We start from the raw sequence: 18,187 nt of genomic DNA, 5'->3' as shown, positions 1-18,187 counted from the left end.
ATTTTTCTATCGATATTATTATCGCTTTTGTTATCGATATTTTTTTCTGAGTGTGTGCTTTCGTTTTTGACTTGGATATGCTCTTAACCATACTCCGTATTCTACGTTTAAATTTAGCGGGTGTATCTCCGAGCCTGCAGACCAAGACGAAGACGCTGGACTAGTCCTTTTTTTTAGGTGTATTTATATTGATGTTAGTAATAAGTGTTTTGAATTTGAAGGAAATCGGACCATAAACGAAGTTTTTCGGAATAACTCCCCTTTGAAATACCTTTAGAACAAAAGAAGAATCATTCAAATTGGTTGAGAAACATAGGAGCAGTAGGGAGGAATAGATTTGTATGAGATTTCGTTACATAGAAGATGGTGAAACCAAAGCAGGGATTCATAGGCTTATACGGAAATTGGAAAAACTCGGCTCTGGAGCCACCTATCGGGTCCATTTTTTGCAAGTGTATTTCTCTTGATGTTGGTAATATGTATTTTGAAAAACAAACAAAATGCGCACCTCCCCTTTGAAATACCTTTCGAACAAGAGAAGAATAATTCAAATTGGTTGAGAAACATAGGAGCAGTAGGGAGGAATAGATTTGTATGGGATTTCGTTAGCGTATTAATATATAGATAGTAGATGGTGAAACCAAAGCAGGCATTCATAGGCTTTTACGGAAATTGGAATAACTTGGCTCTGGAGCCACCTATCGGGTCCATTTTGACGTAGAACACGTCTCACCTTACGATATGGGGGCTATGCTGAAATGTTGTGGTTGTAATTTTTAGAGCTTCACAAAAACGTTTATTGCACGAGAACTAATGAAGCGATTTCAAAGGAAAGTATGTCGTTTCAAAGATAAAATTCTACACCTATCGATAAATTCATTTTTTTAAGCAACCAATTTGGTTTCTGTCGTAAAAACAACGANGCTATGCTGAAATGTTGTAGTTGTAATTTTTAGAGCTTCACAAAAAGTTTATTGCACGAGAACTAATGAAGCGATTTCAAAGAAAAGTATGGCGTTTCAAAGATAAAATTCTGAACCTATCGACAGATTCATTTTTTAAAGTAACCAATTCGGTTCCTGTCGTAAAAACGACGATAAACATTGCCTTATTTTGGGGTAAATTTTGAGCTTTAAAGTGCTCTAGCAACTTATCGTTGGCAGATTTCACTTTCATTTTCGGGATATAGGTTCTTTGGAGCAGTGGAAATATTATCGTGTACAAATTTTATATAAATTCAACAAATATTGACTATTTTAAGGCAAAAAATTTTTGAAAAAATTTGCAAGTAGGGCGGAATAGATTTCTATGGGATTTCGTTAGCGTATTAATATATAGATAGTAGATGGTGAAACCAAAGCAGGCATTCATAGGCTTATACGGAAATTGGAATAAATCGGCTCTGGAGCCACCTATCGGGTCCATTTTTTGCAAGTGTATTTCTCTTGATGTTGGTAATATGTATTTTGAAAAACAAACAAAATGCGCACCTCCCCTTTGAAATACCTTTCGAACAAAAGAAGAATCATTCAAATTGGTTGAGAAACATAGGAGCAGTAGGGAGGAATAGATTTGTATGGGATTTCGTTAGCGTATTAATATATAGATAGTAGATGGTGAAACCAAAGCAGGCATTCATAGGCTTATACGGAAATTGGAATAACTTGGCTCTGGAGCCACCTATCGGGTCCATTTTGACGTCGAATACGTCTTACCTTACGATATGGGGCTATGCTGAAATGTTGTAGTTGTAATTTTTAGAGCTTCACAAAAAGTTTATTGCACGAGAACTAATGAAGCGATTTCAAAGAAAAGTATGGCGTTTCAAAGATAAAATTCTGAACCTATCGACAGATTCATTTTTTAAAGTAACCAATTCGGTTCCTGTCGTAAAAACGACGATAAACATTGCCTTATTTTGGGGTAAATTTTGAGCTTTAAAGTGCTCTAGCAACTTATCGTTGGCAGATTTCACTTTCATTTTCGGGATATAGGTTCTTTGGAGCAGTGGAAATATTATCGTGTACAAATTTTATATAAATTCAACAAATATTGACTATTTTAAGGCAAAAAATTTTTGAAAAAATTTGCAAGTAGGGCGGAATAGATTTCTATGGGATTTCGTTAGCGTATTAATATATAGATAGTAGATGGTGAAACCAAAGCAGGCATTCATACGCTTATACGGAAATTGGAATAAATCAGCTGTTGAGCCACCTATCGGGTCCATTTTGTCGTAGAATACGTCTTACCTTATATCGTAAGGGGTCTATGCTGAAATGTTGTAGTTGTAATTTTTAGAGCTTCACAAAAACGTTTATTGCACGAGAATAATGAAGCGATTTCAAAGAAAAGTATGGCGTTTCAAAGAAAAAATTCTAAACATATCGACAGATTCATTTTTTTAAGTAACCAATTCGGTTTCTGTCGTAAAAACAACGATAAACATTGCCTTATTTTGGGGTCAATTTTGAGCCTTTAAAGTGCTCTAGCAACTTATCGTTGGCAGATATAACTTTCATTTTCGGGATATAGGTTCTTTGGAGCAGTGAAAATATTATCGTGTACAAATTTTATATAAAGTCAACAAATATTGACTATTTTAAGGCAAAAAATTTTTGAAAAAATTTGCAAATTTTTTTCATTACCAATATGCTCGAAAACCGCTCGAATTATTTTGCTTTTGTGTTCTCTAATCAAAAACTCAAGAGTTTTCCTTTCGTATGGTATATGGGAAGTGTTGGTTGATATCTTCTTTATATGTTTATTTTATTCAAATATATGGGCATAAATAATTTTCCATACAAAATCCCTTCGTCATTAGTTTGCAAACACGTGCATGCATTGGAAGTGAGAGAAGGACACAAAAAGTATGTATGCGTATGTAATGCGGCTTTTGATAAGCAGATGGCACGCCATTTATAACCTAACCGCAGCGTATGTACTTATGTAAATACATATATACGTACATATGTTGATTGCAGTTAATGTGGATCTGTTTGGTTTCGTTATCGATTTTTTCGATATTGTAATAGATTTTGTCATCGATATTTTTATCGGTTTTGTTATCGATTATGTTATCGATTTTACTATCGATTATTTATCCGTTTTGTTATCGAAAGTTTTTTCTTGATTGTGTTAACGATTTTGCTATCGATATTGTTATCACTTTTTTATCGATTTTGTTATCGATATTGTTACTGATTTTGCTGTCGATATTTTCGGAACTTATCGATATAATGATCGATATTTTTATCGATTTTGTTATCGATATTTCTTTTATCGATTTTGTTATCGATTTTGCTATCGATTTCGCTATCGATATTATTATTGATTTTGTTATCGGTTTTGTTACTGATATTTTCATCGATTTTACTATCGATATTGTTATCGCTTTTGATATCGGTACTTTTATCGTTTTTTTTATCGATACTTTTACCGATTTTGTGATCGGCCGCTGTGGTGTAGTGGTAAGCAGTGCGTGCTTTCACTCATCAGCACCTCGATTCAAGCCCTGGTTAAAGCAAAATCGCGAAAAATTTCTAAAAAAGGTTTTTTCTTAACAGCGGTCGTCCCTCGGCAGGCAATGGCAAACCTCCGAGTGTATTTCTGCCATGAAAAACAGATTCTCATAAAAATACAATCGCCTTTCGGAGTCGGCGTAAAACTGTAGGTCCCTCCACTTTGTGTCACAACATCAAGGCGCACGCCACAAGTCGGAGGAGAAGCTCGGCCAAACACTAACATATGTGCAAGCGCCATTCTATTATTATTATTATTATTTTATCGATTTTGCTATCAATATTGCCATCGTTTTTGTTATCGATATTTTTATCGATTTTGTTATCGACTTTATTATCGATTTTTTGATAGATTTTGTTAACGATTTTGCTATCGACTTTGGAACCGAGTTGGTTATCGATCTTGGAATCGATTTTTTGATAGATTTTGTAATCGATTTTTTTATCGATTTTTTAATCGATTTTGTTACCGATATTTTTAGCGATTTTGTTGTCGATTTTTCTATCGATATTATTATCGCTTTTGTTATCGATATTTTTTCTGAGTGTGTGCTTTCGTTTTTGACTTGGATATACGTATTATTAGGTATTATACGTTTAAATTTAGCGGGTGTATCTCCGAGCCTGCAGACCAAGACGAAGACGCTGGACTATTCCTTTTTTTTGGGGATATTTAACTTGATGTTAGTAATAAGTGTTTTGAATTTGAAGGAAATCGGACAATAAATGAAGTTTTTCGGAATAACTCCACTCCTACTCCTCCTACTGAAAAAACAAACAAAATGCGCACCTCCCCTTTAAAATGCCTTTCGAACAAGAGAAGAATCATTCAAATTGGTTGAGAAACATAGGAGTAGTAGGGAGGAATAGATTTGTATGGGATTTCGTTAGCGTATTAATATATAGATAGTAGATGGTGAAACCAAAGCAGGCATTCATAGGCTTTTACGGAAATTGGAACAACTTGGCTCTGGAGCCACCTATCGGGTCCATTTTGACGTAGAACACGTCTTACCTTACGATATGGGAAAGTTTAATCCGTTCGTTGACGGTGGGCTTCAGTCGCTCACACACTACACTCGCTAAGATCTTGTAACCTACGCTTAGAAGGCTGATCCCACGGTAGTTGGCGCATATGGTGGCGTTTCATTCCTTGTGGATTGGGCAGAGCATACTTCAATTCCCGTTGGCGGGCATGCGTTCATCTGACCATATCCTGCATATCAGTTGATACATGCACCTAGAAGCTTCACGGCGCGTGCTTGAATAGCTCGGCCGGCAGGCGCCAGCTCGAGCAGCTTTGTTGTTTTTCGTCCGCGTAATCGCTATTTGTACCTCGCCAGTCAGGTGGTGGGACATGGACTCAATCATCATAAACTGGGGCTCGGGTTCGTATTCTCCAGAACTTTCAGTGCCGCGGCCATTCAATAGGGTGCAAAAGTGTTCCCTCCATAATTAAAGTACGTTCTGGACATCGGTCTCTAGGTTGCCATGGTTGTTCTTACAGGATTTTCCCTGGTCTTGAAACCTTGAGTAAGTGGCCTAACCCTCTGATAAAATTTTCGCGCATTTTTCCTGTCGTCCAGCATTCCAAGTTCTTCGCACGCACGTATTTCGGTCTCTCTCTTCTTAATACGGCGTATACGTCTCGCTTCCCTCTTCAGTTCCCTATAGCAGTCCCACATATCTCACCGTGGCTCGGTAGGCGGCATCTTTTTTCTCTGCAGCTCCTTGACACTCCTCATCGTACTAGATGTTATTCGGGCATTGGTACAAATTGTTAGTAATTTTCATTAGAGTTTGAATAACTCCTTTCTCTAAATGGCTTTTAGTAACTTTAACGAGACTTTAACTTATTTTATTTTATTCATTTTAGTGCAATTTTGACAAGATTTTCTTGCTAAAAAATCTTTTGTTACACTACTTCATTTTATTCCTTTGATTTTACATGTTAAATAAAAGCTGGTTTTTAAAAATGTTTTTTTTCATTATTTTTTGTAGTAGTCTAAAGTGTACGTATATCTAAAACACTGGAACCTGCCTTCCGCCTACCACAGCATGGTCCATTTGGTTTCTCGTTTTTCGATCTGATGGATCTCGTTTTATACTGGAACCAAGTACTACATATTACCGTGTTTCGGTCCTCGGCGAAGTCGATCAGCCTCAGTCCGTTGTCGGAAGTTTCTTCGTGGAGGCTAAATTTTCGGACAGTGGCGCCAAAGATCCCTTCCTTGCCCACCTTTACATTGAAATCGCTAAGCACGATTTTTATATTGAGTCGGAGGCAGCGCTCTTATGTTCGCTCCAAGTGATCATAGAAGACATCCTTGGACGCCTCGTCCATCTATTCCGTCGGGGCTCGGGCACAGATGAGCAAGATATTGAAGAGTCTCGCTTTGATGTCAGCCTTAGCTTTCCCGAGGACATTAACCAGCCGCGCAGAGGCACCTTCCTCATTAAGTGTCTGGACATTCCTGGTGAATACCCTCAAATCATAGTCCTTTACGTTTGCCGTGTTCGTCATTAAAAAGACATATGTAAAATAACTGCCGTGCTGTGCAGATGTGTTTCTGTGCGCTCTTCGTTTTCGTTTTGCCTTCTTACACATGGTGCGCGCTAATTAAAATCTGAGACAGTGACTCTGCAAATTACATATAATCTAATAATGCCGTGCTTGAGTGGTCTAAAGGTTGACCGTGGGAAACCTAAAGTTCAATGCATGCAATGTGGTGAACTATTCCATTTGGAATGTGTAAACATAATGCCAGCTGATCTAGAATTTCTGCAAAAAGGTAATAGTCATTTCAATTGCGATACTTGTGCTGCTGTGCGCCGAAAGTCCCTTCATACGCCCCCACCTGCTGTACATGCTATTAATGAAAGTGCTATAAATGAAAGTCTTATCTCTATAGACGAATCGGTTTCTGATCTATGTAAAAATGACAATGTTGGGCTGCCCAAAGAAAATAATGGTGCTAAGAAATGTGAAAATAATTCAATATCTCTACAAACTCTTTTTGACGAACTCGTTTCTATTAAAAATGAAAATTCCAAAATGTCTTCGCTTATAAGCTCCTTGGCTGCTGACAAAAAATCACTGCAACAAAAAGTTGACAATTTGCAAGCTGACCTACAAAAACTTAGCGACTGTAATGCGTCACTTCTCTCTGAAGTTAAAAAAGTTGATAAACTGCAAGCTGAGCTACATAGACATGGCAACAGTAATGCTTCACTTCTACAAGAAGTTAAAAATCTTCATATCAGTTTAATTGATACTATACGTTTGCCGTGTTCGTCATTAAAAAGACATATGTAAAATAACTGCCGTGCTGTGCAGATGTGTTTCTGTGCGCTCTTCGTTTTCGTTTTGCCTTCTTACACATGGTGCGCGCTAATTAAAATCTGAGACAGTGACTCTGCAAATTACATATAATCTAATAATGCCGTGCTTGAGTGGTCTAAAGGTTGACCGTGGGAAACCTAAAGTTCAATGCATGCAATGTGGTGAACTATTCCATTTGGAATGTGTAAACATAATGCCAGCTGATCTAGAATTTCTGCAAAAAGGTAATAGTCATTTCAATTGCGATACTTGTGCTGCTGTGCGCCGAAAGTCCCTTCATACGCCCCCACCTGCTGTACATGCTATTAATGAAAGTGCTATAAATGAAAGTCTTATCTCTATAGACGAATCTGTTTCTGATCTATGTAAAAATGACAATGTTGGGCTGCCCAAAGAAAATAATGGTGCTAAGAAATGTGAAAATAATTCAATATCTCTACAAACTCTTTTTGACGAACTCGTTTCTATTAAAAATGAAAATTCCAAAATGTCTTCGCTTATAAGCTCCTTGGCTGCTGACAAAAAATCACTGCAACAAAAAGTTGACAATTTGCAAGCTGACCTACAAAAACTTAGCGACTGTAATGCGTCACTTCTCTCTGAAGTTAAAAAAGTTGATAAACTGCAAGCTGAGCTACATAGACATGGCAACAGTAATGCTTCACTTCTACAAGAAGTTAAAAATCTTCATATCAGTTTAATTGATACTATAATCAAGCCGCCCGCGGTGTCAAGCAAAACACCAGTGCCTAACAATTCTGATCAAGCTTCAAAGCAAAATAAAAAAACGGTATTAACTTCTCATGCAAATGTGAATTCAAATAACACTTGCGCTAATGTCGTTGAATCTAATAATAACAACGACGGCCTTCAATGCATTCAACGACCTAGTACCAAGTCTCTCAATCTTGTTGCTGCTGCCGTAAGTAATGGTACTTCTTCCGCGCATAGCGCTTGCTCTGCTCCGGTGAGTATATCAAGCCTCTGTATCAGTGTTGCCGTTTTAGCCCTTTGGTGGCTAAATTTGGCTACCAAATTCTTTTTTTGGCCACAAAAATTTGAAATTGCCCCTAGCCCTTTTTTTAGCCCTTTTCAAAATTTATTCATCATTGACATTAAAATTTTTTATATGATTTTCATGAATTTCACTTTTCGCTCATAAAGCGAACGCCTTTCCTTTAAGGCAAATAAACTGTTCATTGTGTCGCTAGCTTAAGTGGTGGAAAAAGTTTGTTTATCGGTTGCTTCTTTTACCTTTAAATAACGCAGAAGTTGAAAGGACGTTTTCTATAATAAATTTCGTTAAAAATAAGCACAGAAGTAAAATGAATTTTGCAATGTTAAACGCTCTATTAACTGTAAGATATGGCTTAAAAAATGTACAGAAATGTTGTCATGATTTTGAAATTACAGATGATATCGTCAGGTTAATGAGAAATGAACAAAATTGTAACGACGAAGAATCGCTTAGCGATGATAGTATTGATATAGATTTAAATATTTAATGTGTTAAAAAAATGTTTATAGATTAAATTATTTTACTATGAGTTCATTAAATGAATACTCTTTTGTTTGTTTGATACATACAGCGTCGGACAATAATAAAGCACCGACATTTTAATTCTTTGTAAATTATAACATAACATTTTAAAAATTTCTTTTACAAATGGATATTTTTCGAAGCATAGTTTGAAATTATTTAAGTTATTTAGTATTGTCCGACACTGTATATAGATATGATTCTAGTACTTATGTATTCTTAATGTGATCTCATTTTTTTGTTTATGTAAGAAATTAATTTTTAAGCTGTACATACATATGTATATGTATGTTTTTTACATTTCTGGGCCGTTATCTTATCCATTAACGATTTAACTATACTTTAAAATAGGTAAGTTGGCGGCCCTTAATATGCTTTATGTGTTACACAACAAGTTTATTTGTTGAATAAATTATTAATTCTTTCCAGAGTTCATTGTTTTTCTATATCATTACTTATAGAAAATGTTTGCGTGTATACTTATATATTTATATGTAGGTAAAAAAATTTAGCTACCATTTTTAGCCACAACGACGATTTTTAGGTCTTTTTTAGCCCTTTTTTAGCCTGAATTTAGCTACCGCTAAAAATGTTTCGCGGCAACACTGCTCTGTATTGTTTCCGCTGCTGCTGGTGACATCAATGCCTGCTCGCTACTGCCAGTTGATGAGAGAGTCTCTCCTGCCCAATCTACTGCTACTCTCACTCCGAACGAAGCCGTTGCTGTTAATACTTCTATCAATGTCGTTGAAATCGGCGTTGCTGCTGATGCTGGCGCAACTACTCAAACGACACCTGCTCTTAGCGATGCCCATGATTAGACTATGGTCAAAAATGCGTCTAATGAACTTGATGTTGTTGTAAAAAATATGTGGCTCCATATTTCTTCTTTCAAGCCTAATGTTACCACTGATAATATTATCTCTTACGTCGCCAAACACTTTGGCATAGCAAGCAATTATAGTATCTCTTGTTTTAAACTATTTAAGAAAGACGCCTCGCTTAATGAGTTAAACAGTGTTAATTTCAAAATTGGAGTCTCTCCTGCTTTTTATAGTAAACTCTTAGATGCTAATTTATGGCCATTAGGGATTAATGTTCGGCCGTTTCCCTTTTTTCAGAAAGAGTAGCTTACATTATGAAAATCGCTTGAATGCTAATAGAACTAATATTATGAACAACAAAAAAATTTTAATATTTATTACCAAAATATCTCGGGAATACCAACTAAAACTAAAGATGTTTTCTTGGCTACTTCTCGTTGCGAATTCGATGTATATGTTCTTGTCGAAACATGGCTGAATAATAACTTCTCTGATGGGGAATTTTTTGATCCCAATTTATTCTTTACTTATCGTAAAGATAGAGATGCAGATAAAATAAATTGTCATAGGGGAGGAGGTGTTTTAATTTCTGTTAATCGATCATTTCGCTCCTCTGCTGTTCAGCTTGAAAATGATAACTCTCTTCTTGACCAGCTTTGCGTATGTATCCATGGTAATCATGGCAAGATATTTGTGTGTGTTTCCTACATTCCGCCAGCTAGTACAGATTCTCTATACTTTGAGCATGTGAATAACATTGTTAACCTGTACGAAAATAATGAGTGTCATTTTTGTGTTCTAGGTGATTTCAACTTGAATAAAATTAACTGGTCCAATCTTCTAGGTAATGGCATCTTAACACCGACGAATATTAATAACTCCTATGAAATTAACTTCATAGATAGTCTGCTCAGTATCAGCCTTGTTCAAATAAACTCGTTTTTCAATCAGCTTAATAATATCCTAGATCCAATTTTTGTTGATCAAAATTTGACTTTTCATCTTACTGAATGTGCCTTCCCCATTTGTAAATCTGACATGCATCACGTCCCCCTATCTCTTTCTCTAAAGTCTATCGAATTTGTTCCAGTGTCCAGCCCTAATACAAATATGGCTTTTAATTTTCGGGATGATGCCGATTTTGACTCCCTGAGTTCCAAAATCCTTGAAGTAGATTGGAATTCAATTTTTCTGTCAAAAACTGTCGCAGATTGCTTTATGATTTCTTGCTGAAAATCTACGAAATTCTTAGTGCTGATCTTTCATTTCGCCCTGCACGAATTCATAAGCTACCCTGGTATACTAGAGACTTAAAGAGACTAAAGAATCAGAGGAATAAAGGCGCTGGCCCAATGCAGGCTTGCTTTGCGCGCCTTGCTGACTTCAATTTGCTTTGATTTACTTTGAAAACTTGCTTGGCCGAATGGTGGCTTGGAACGCTGTCAAAGTAACCAGCTGTCTGGTTGAAAAGTCAATGTCTGTTCCCTTAACGTTAATAATTATTTCCTAGAAAACTCTAAAAAATTTATCAAAAACTTTCAGATTTATTTTTAAATTAATGCAAAATAATGTTTGTATTTAAAAGAAATGATAATAATGATACATATATATCTATATCTACATTTACTAAGAAAAACTATAACTTAAAAAAGCGATTTACTTGATGAAAAGAGCTATACAAGTTTTTCCTCTCGTGTAAAATTTGTAAATGTGGGCTTTGCATCATTTTACTATAAGATAGCAGATATGTTAAATATAAATATAGAAACAATGAATAATTTGTATTTAATTTCGAATTACCTGCATTTTCTGTGACTTTTTTAAATTAAGTAAGCAAATTTTTGTTTGAATTTATGTATTTTGAAAGGAACATACCTCCTTGTCAAAATCCTACAAAACGCTTTCAAATAAAACATTTGCTTATTTCAAACTTTGAGGCGCTTAAAGCAAGTGAAGAAAAGCTGCCATTTGGCCAGTCTTTATACGTTTTAGTATATTCCAAATAATTGTTGACACTTCTCGCAGCGAAGCAAGCAAAGCAAGCCTGCATTGGGCCAGCACCTTTAATATTTTAATCTTTTCAAAGCCACCAATGATGTATCTTTAAAAGAAAAATATATTCATTATATGACTAGTTTTAATGTTCTTGACAAATTCCTTTATAAGCAATATATTTCCCGGTATGAAGATGAGTTAAGAGGAAATCCTAAATCTTTTTGGAAATATATTAGATCAAAAAAAGGCTGTTCTAACATTCCTACGTGCGTGACGTTCAATGGATTGCAATCTGAGTGCGTATTTGACTCCGTGAGTCTTTTTACGGATTTTTTTAAATCTAATTTTGTCTACTTCCCCATCTAGTAGTATGCTTAGTGTTGATACCTCACAAAGTGTTGACCTTGGGTCTCTTGTGGTCAGTAAGTTGGATGTTATTAATGGCATCTCCGCCCTACAAACCACAATGAAATGTGATATAGACGGACTTTCTTCATATCTACTTAAGAAATGCAGTTCATCGTTCTGCGTGCGTGCGATTACACCAATTTTTAAATCTGGCAACAAAACCTAAGTGATGAACTACAGACCTATCCCTAAGCTTTCAAATTGCTCAAAGCTATTCGAAAAAATAGTCAAAGAGAAATTATTCTTTGCTTTCAAAGAAATAATTGACCCGCATCAACATGGTTTTGTCTGTGGGCGCTCGACAGTCACGAATCTTGCCTCCTTTTCTCAGTTCTGTATCTCATCGCTCATGAGCGGATCTCAAGTCGATGTAATCTATACAGATTTCTCGTAGGCCTTCGATATTGTTACGCACAGTATCTTACTGCACAAGCTGGAACGGTTAGGGTTCCACTCAACATTTTTATGCTGGGTTAGTTTGTATCTTTCCAACAGAATCTCCCATGTTGAAATTGAAAATACTAAGTCTTACGCCTTTATTGCCACTTCTGGGGTTCCACAGGGTAGTATTCTTGGCCCAATTATGTTTCTCCTCTTTATTAATGACATTGGAAATTATTTAAAGCACTCAAAGTTTTTACTTTACGCTGACGATTTAAAAATTTTTAGAAGCATCACTTGGTTTTCAGATGTTTTGTCTTTACAAGACGATCTTAATAACTTGGCTAATTGGAGTACAAGAAACAAATTACCTCTAAATATTAAGAAATGTTTTCACATGACCATTTCTAAAAATTTAAACGCTATTAGGTCAACATATTCTCTTGGTGCTAGCCTTTCTCCTGTTCGTGAATTTGTGGATCTTGGAGTGATGTTTGACTCCGGTTTTATCTTTGCGAATCAAATTAATTATATTATCCCTAAAGCCTACTCTAACTTAGCATTTCTTCGCCGCTATGGAAGGGACTTTAGCGATCCGTATACCTGCAAAATGTTATTTAATTCCTTAGCACGATCAAAATTGGAATATGCTTCCTTAATCTGGAATTCGATCTATTCAAATTATTCCCATATAATTGAAAGAGTGCAGCGGAGCTTTATTCGTTTCGCTCTCAAACCATTTAATTTCACAGCCCCTTTGCCCCCCTATAGTTCCCGCTATTTGCTAATAGGGATGAAGTCACTTGAATCGAGAAGATCCATTCATTCACTGATGTTTGTTTATGATATCATTGCTGGTCTCATTGATTGCCCGGAGCTACTTGAGCTGATAAGTTTCAATGTTCCGCAACGGACACTACGCTTTCAGTATCCGTTTCATGTCAAGCTAATTAGAGCTAATTACCATTACTTTGACCCCATTGCTAGAGCCCTCATTGAATTTAATCGAATATTTAGTAGCCTTAATCTAGATTTTGCCCTCCCGAGATCTCGTTTTGGCTCAATGATTAAATCTCTATATTCTTAGTCATACATTTTTAATTAAGTCAATCTTGTGAATCTGGTCTGTAAGGTTTATATAATCATAGACTCAATAAATGAAATTAAATGAAAAAGAGGAAGTGTCATCCGCCTTTTGTTTTTTTTCATTAGGTGGAGTGTTTACGTGTCGGCATCCAAACCCAGCGCACGCTAAGTTTTATGCCTTCCCACTTTAGTTCACTCCGATACGGATGTTTGGCCGCTACCCAGAGGATACGTGGATATAAATGTCCGGAAGTTGTTAGCTCCGATTTGAACCGAACGAACCAAAATCACTCTTTGCATTGTTTCTCTTCCCACCTTCTTCCCTTCGGCGCGCGGAACCATGCAACTATCGCTTCCGCAGTGACAAGAAGAGACTGTGATAAAAATTGGTTGACGGACAATTTCTTGTTTAAGCAGGAAATATCTCTGCGAAGCCGATCAGCCTCTCTGCGTTGTTGGAGGTGTAGTCATGAAGGCTGAGTTATGAATCATAACTTATGATGGACCAAAAGTGCATTCTATAAGGTTTTATTTAGCGTATTTTATGAAGCTTACTTCAATGAACTGACTAGGCCTTTGCAGCGTGACTTTAAATAGATTGGTGCTTATACATATGTTAGTATTTGTTGAGACTGATGTTGTCACACAAAGGGCAGAACCTACAATTTTACGCCGACTCCGTATGGCTTTAGACCTGGTAAATCTATAGGAGACCAGGCATTCAATACCCCCAATCTCGAAAAGACACTCGAGAAGCGGACCAACACTCACTATCTATTTGTCGACTTTTTGCCCGGCGAAACGAATATGACTGTGTGAAATGACGTTGAGCAATACCGCCTGTTCCGTCGGAATAGGGAAGGACCACAACGAGTCGTTTAATACCAAATGTGGTTTCAGACATGGCGATCCCCCGTGTGAAATTTGTTAACCTAAAGTGGACAATAAGAACTGCAGACCTGCACCGCTCAGGAACAATTTACTACAAGAGCTTATGCTGATGACATCGACATCATCAGCTTCAAAGAAGACGAAGTCCGTTCCGCCTTTTCCAAGTTGGATAAGGAAGAAAAGCGAATGGGTCTGGTGGTAAACAAGGCCGTAAAATAATAAGTCGATGAGCCGTATGAGCTTAATTGCGATATAGACATACTGCCTCGAATTAAAATACAGCGGCTACGCTGGCTTGGTAATGTCGTTCGAATGGAGGCGTTTTAACCGCAATATCAAATCCGGGAACGGAAATTAACTTTTTAAAAATTTATCTTTAAAAACTCTTCCACGACGTTAATTTCCCGACAGTTTATGCACGAAAGGATCGCATTCTACACCGCATTGTAGCTCCTGGCACCCTTGAATTATGAAAACCTAAAATTTTTCTGAAAAATTATTTTGAATACCACTAATTTAAAAAAGTCGTGATTTAATTTTTCAAATTCTCGCCTTTCTGGCTTGACCCAAGAGCTGAGGTGGGCAAATCCAATTTTTGGCAAAAAATGTCAGTTACATGGTTTTGCAGAACGACGATACACGGTTTGTTACTTTAAACGACGATAATTATATATAAGTATAATTAATTTATGATTTTGTGCGCTCTCGCGCCACTGAACATTCCATGCACTTCTAAATAGTTGCAGTATTAAATATAACAAATTTAATTTTGGGGCAATTGACCTTCTTCAATTCAAAAATCACAGTTATTGAAAAGTCGTAGTCACTGAACTCAGTGCGAACGAAAAATCCCCATATCGCGCATCACTTATCCAAACCAGGGTTGTTGCGCATATTCGTATTTACATTCGCAACCGCGGAGCTTCCGCATCAATTTTAACATTCGCATTCGCAATAATCAATGCTGAGCTTTTGCGAATGCGAATGTATATCTGACAAACAAAATGACAAATTTAAGGTAGTATTTTTTTCAGCACATAGGGAGTATTAGTGTAACAAAACAGGTAAAAGTCAGATTTATCTACTTTGATAAAAAAAGTGTCTAACCTATTATTTCGTAAGCTATATAACCGAGCTATCAATGGGCAGTTATATAAGATCCCGCTTCTAACATGATCTTTTTTTTCTTTCTGTATTATAATATTGTGGTCCAATCTTAAAAAAAAACTACTAGACATGAAAGAAGAAAGTGTGCACTATAATTTTAAACCACTTTTTCGTGATTAGCTCTCGATGTTATATTCGGTGCCATCATTTCAAATGAAGCTCTTTGGAAAATTTATTTTTAGCAAACATTTAAAAAACAGTAATTTTGTTTGTCGGGCAATATTTTTTTTCATAGGTATATACATTGGATCTTTGGTTAAAAACTTCTGTGCTAAAACTGTCCCTTACGTCCCCTTCTTTTGCTATTTAAAGTCAAAGAGTAGGCTCCTTCAATAGGGATTTCCAGCAGAAATGTTCAATGTCTAGCTATAAAGAGAATCGATGCTCAAATAATTAAAAAACTGTAGGTCCGACCTTTAATGAGGTAAGAATTAACTAAGAAATAGCTATCGAATATTATTTGTTAACCCTGGAAGGTCAGCATTATTTTTATAACGCAAAGGTCAACTTTCGTCGATTCGATGACGGCATTTCTAAAAGGCGTTATTTAATTAACATGTGTATCAAAATGCACAAAAATTATTATTTTCACATTATTTTGTTTATTCTAATTTTCGTTGTTGGCGTTTCCGACAGGGTAGGAGTGTGATGTAGTGTGGAATGATTATCCGTCATCCCTTGTCAAATTTGGTTTGGAGACAAACCGGTTTCGGCGTTGTGCCATCTTTAGTGTTCGTAGTGTTGTGTTTTTCGTTCGTTTTGTTTATATTTTTTTTTAATCAAGTACTATTTCTTTAGTCTTTTGATTGTAATTCAAGATTTCACAGCTCTGATTCATTTGGATTTTTGTACAAAACATTAATTAGAAAATATAAAAAAAAATTACTTAAAGTACATATAGTTCATTTAAAGGGGGTATTTTCTTTTAATAATACTATGAACTAAAAAAGGAAAAAACTTTTAGATACGACAGTTCTCATTTTGTGCAAGAGGCGCAAAGCTCCATTTTATGCTCTCCACAGAGACTTTTTTGGCATTTTGCACAGGATGATTTGTTATGCGTCGCTTAGAAGGGGGACAAATTGCGCAATTTTTTTTTCTTCGTCGGTATAACTTTTGGTTGCATTCATCGTGTATTATAACTGCACAAGTAAAATATATAAACAAAAAAAAAACCCTTAGGAAAATTACTTTGAAAACATAAACGTAAAACATACACAAAGTTCATCCTTCGTCGTTTTGACTACGCACATTTAAAAAATAAGTACTTACACGAAGCGCATGAATCTAAGTAACCGCACACATCAACAGCACAACACCGACTAGCGCTGTACGAAAAATTAGCACTATACAAACAAAGGAAAACAGCGATAACGGTAAAATAAAAACTCGCGTCGTCGAAACGACGAACCATGACCTTCCATGGTTAAAGATCTGTTGAAAAAACTATTTTTTTCTATTTTTGCTTGGAAAAGTGTAATTATTTTTCCTCATATAGCGGCTTATTATGATTAAACTCCGCGTTGTTTTACTACTTAGCAGAAAGACACACCTAATAATTTTAACCGGTTTTACAATGCAAATACTCCTCTATGCGCCGTCTTCAGCTCGAAAACAACAGCATTTATTTGGTTTTTGTGAAAATTGTCAAAGTTAGCACGCAGCGAAATAAAGATAAAATGGAATGTGAAAAAGTTGACTGCCAAGTTCACAAGTCAAATAAGAATCCATTCAAGGCGAATTTAATATCTATTGAGGAGTGGGACTTGGCATGCAATATACGTTAAACATTTGCGTTCATAGGCCTCAAAATATGAAAACGCATTCGCGCATGGAATCCAACAACAAAATGGATTTAATAGCTTATGGCACCGACAGCGGTGAATAATTAATTGTGACTGCCTGCTAGTTGCAAAAGTTGGAAAAGGTGAGCTCAGCAAATAATAAAACTAATTAAAAGCTATTCATTACTGTAATAATTGAACATACTTGTTCTAAAGAGTGAAGTGTGACTTAGCCTTAAGTATAATATTGCTTGTCATGTAAACCTACCTTAATCATAAGAGCCTAAAATGTTATCGGATTTGGTGGTTCATCTCTAGATATAAAAACTTAAGTATTTTTCCCTAAAACTATGTTCACATATCAATATTATCTCAATCAAAGCTCGTTGTTTAATCACCCCGTTTACACAGGCAAATCTTAGATTATTAGCCGTCAAATTTGTTGTGCTTGTTATTCTCATATCTCAAGGAAAATTTATGTTTCTTCTCTGTGCCACCGTGATCACGTTTTTCTGCTATAATAAGCAATATAAATATATTTTAACTTAACATTTTATTAAAAATACCTTTACAAACCTCTTTTACTTGCTAGCGTACATTTTTGTTTACTTTTACATTTGGCATTTCTCCTCTCTTTCGCAAAAACAATCGATAAAACTAGGATGTACACCGAAAAGTTATCGGTTAAATCTGAGATTATTTTATAATTACAGATTAACAAGGGTCGAATTTTATATGGCTAATCCCTTGTTATAATTACAGATTAGGGTGTTAAGCTCGAAAATGAGGATAATCTACTTATATGTAAACCTAGTATAAGAGCACATTTTTTGTAAGCTGGAGAGATTATTAGCGCCTGTATTGTCTAAGTAAATAGACGACCAAATAAAGATAACACAAATCGTAAAACATTGTGTCAGAAGTGAAAAATTTTTAAAGATGACATCAGCTTTGAATTTTCGTTTACCACAACCATTGGACTGCTCCGACTTGGCCAGAGATGGCCAAAATGGAAGCAAAAGTTCATAATATGTGACCTGGTCTACGGAAAGGGGGCTTAGGTGTCAAAAAATCAATTTTCACTTTTTGGTTGATTCGGATGGAAGATGAGATGCTTTTTCACGTGGTGAAAAGCAGAAAATCCTAACTTGCTTAGAAGTGTACTAAAAATAATAATAATATTAATAATAATAATAATAAAATTAATAATAATAATAATAAAACTATAATAATATTCCGACCAACAA

General features: G+C 35.8%; 1 protein-coding gene across 1 annotated transcript in view; it reads right to left on the bottom strand.

Moving 5' to 3' along the window:
- The window catches only part of LOC108365685 (calcium/calmodulin-dependent protein kinase kinase 2-like), a 33,028-nt gene extending 15,770 nt beyond the window's left edge, over positions 1-17,258 (bottom strand). The window contains exon 1 of the mRNA XM_017619799.1: positions 17,209-17,258. The gene's annotated coding sequence lies outside the window, so the exon portion shown is untranslated. The remainder of the gene's footprint in view (positions 1-17,208) is intronic.
- Positions 17,259-18,187: the final 929 nt, after the last annotated feature.

The sequence above is a fragment of the Rhagoletis zephyria genome, unplaced genomic scaffold, assembly GCF_001687245.7.
Source record: "Rhagoletis zephyria isolate East Lansing unplaced genomic scaffold, Rhagoletis_zephyria_1.1 Rzeph_scaffold_01956, whole genome shotgun sequence".
Classification (NCBI taxonomy): Eukaryota; Metazoa; Arthropoda; class Insecta; order Diptera; family Tephritidae; genus Rhagoletis; species Rhagoletis zephyria.
This window is presented reverse-complemented; position numbering and strand designations above follow the sequence as displayed.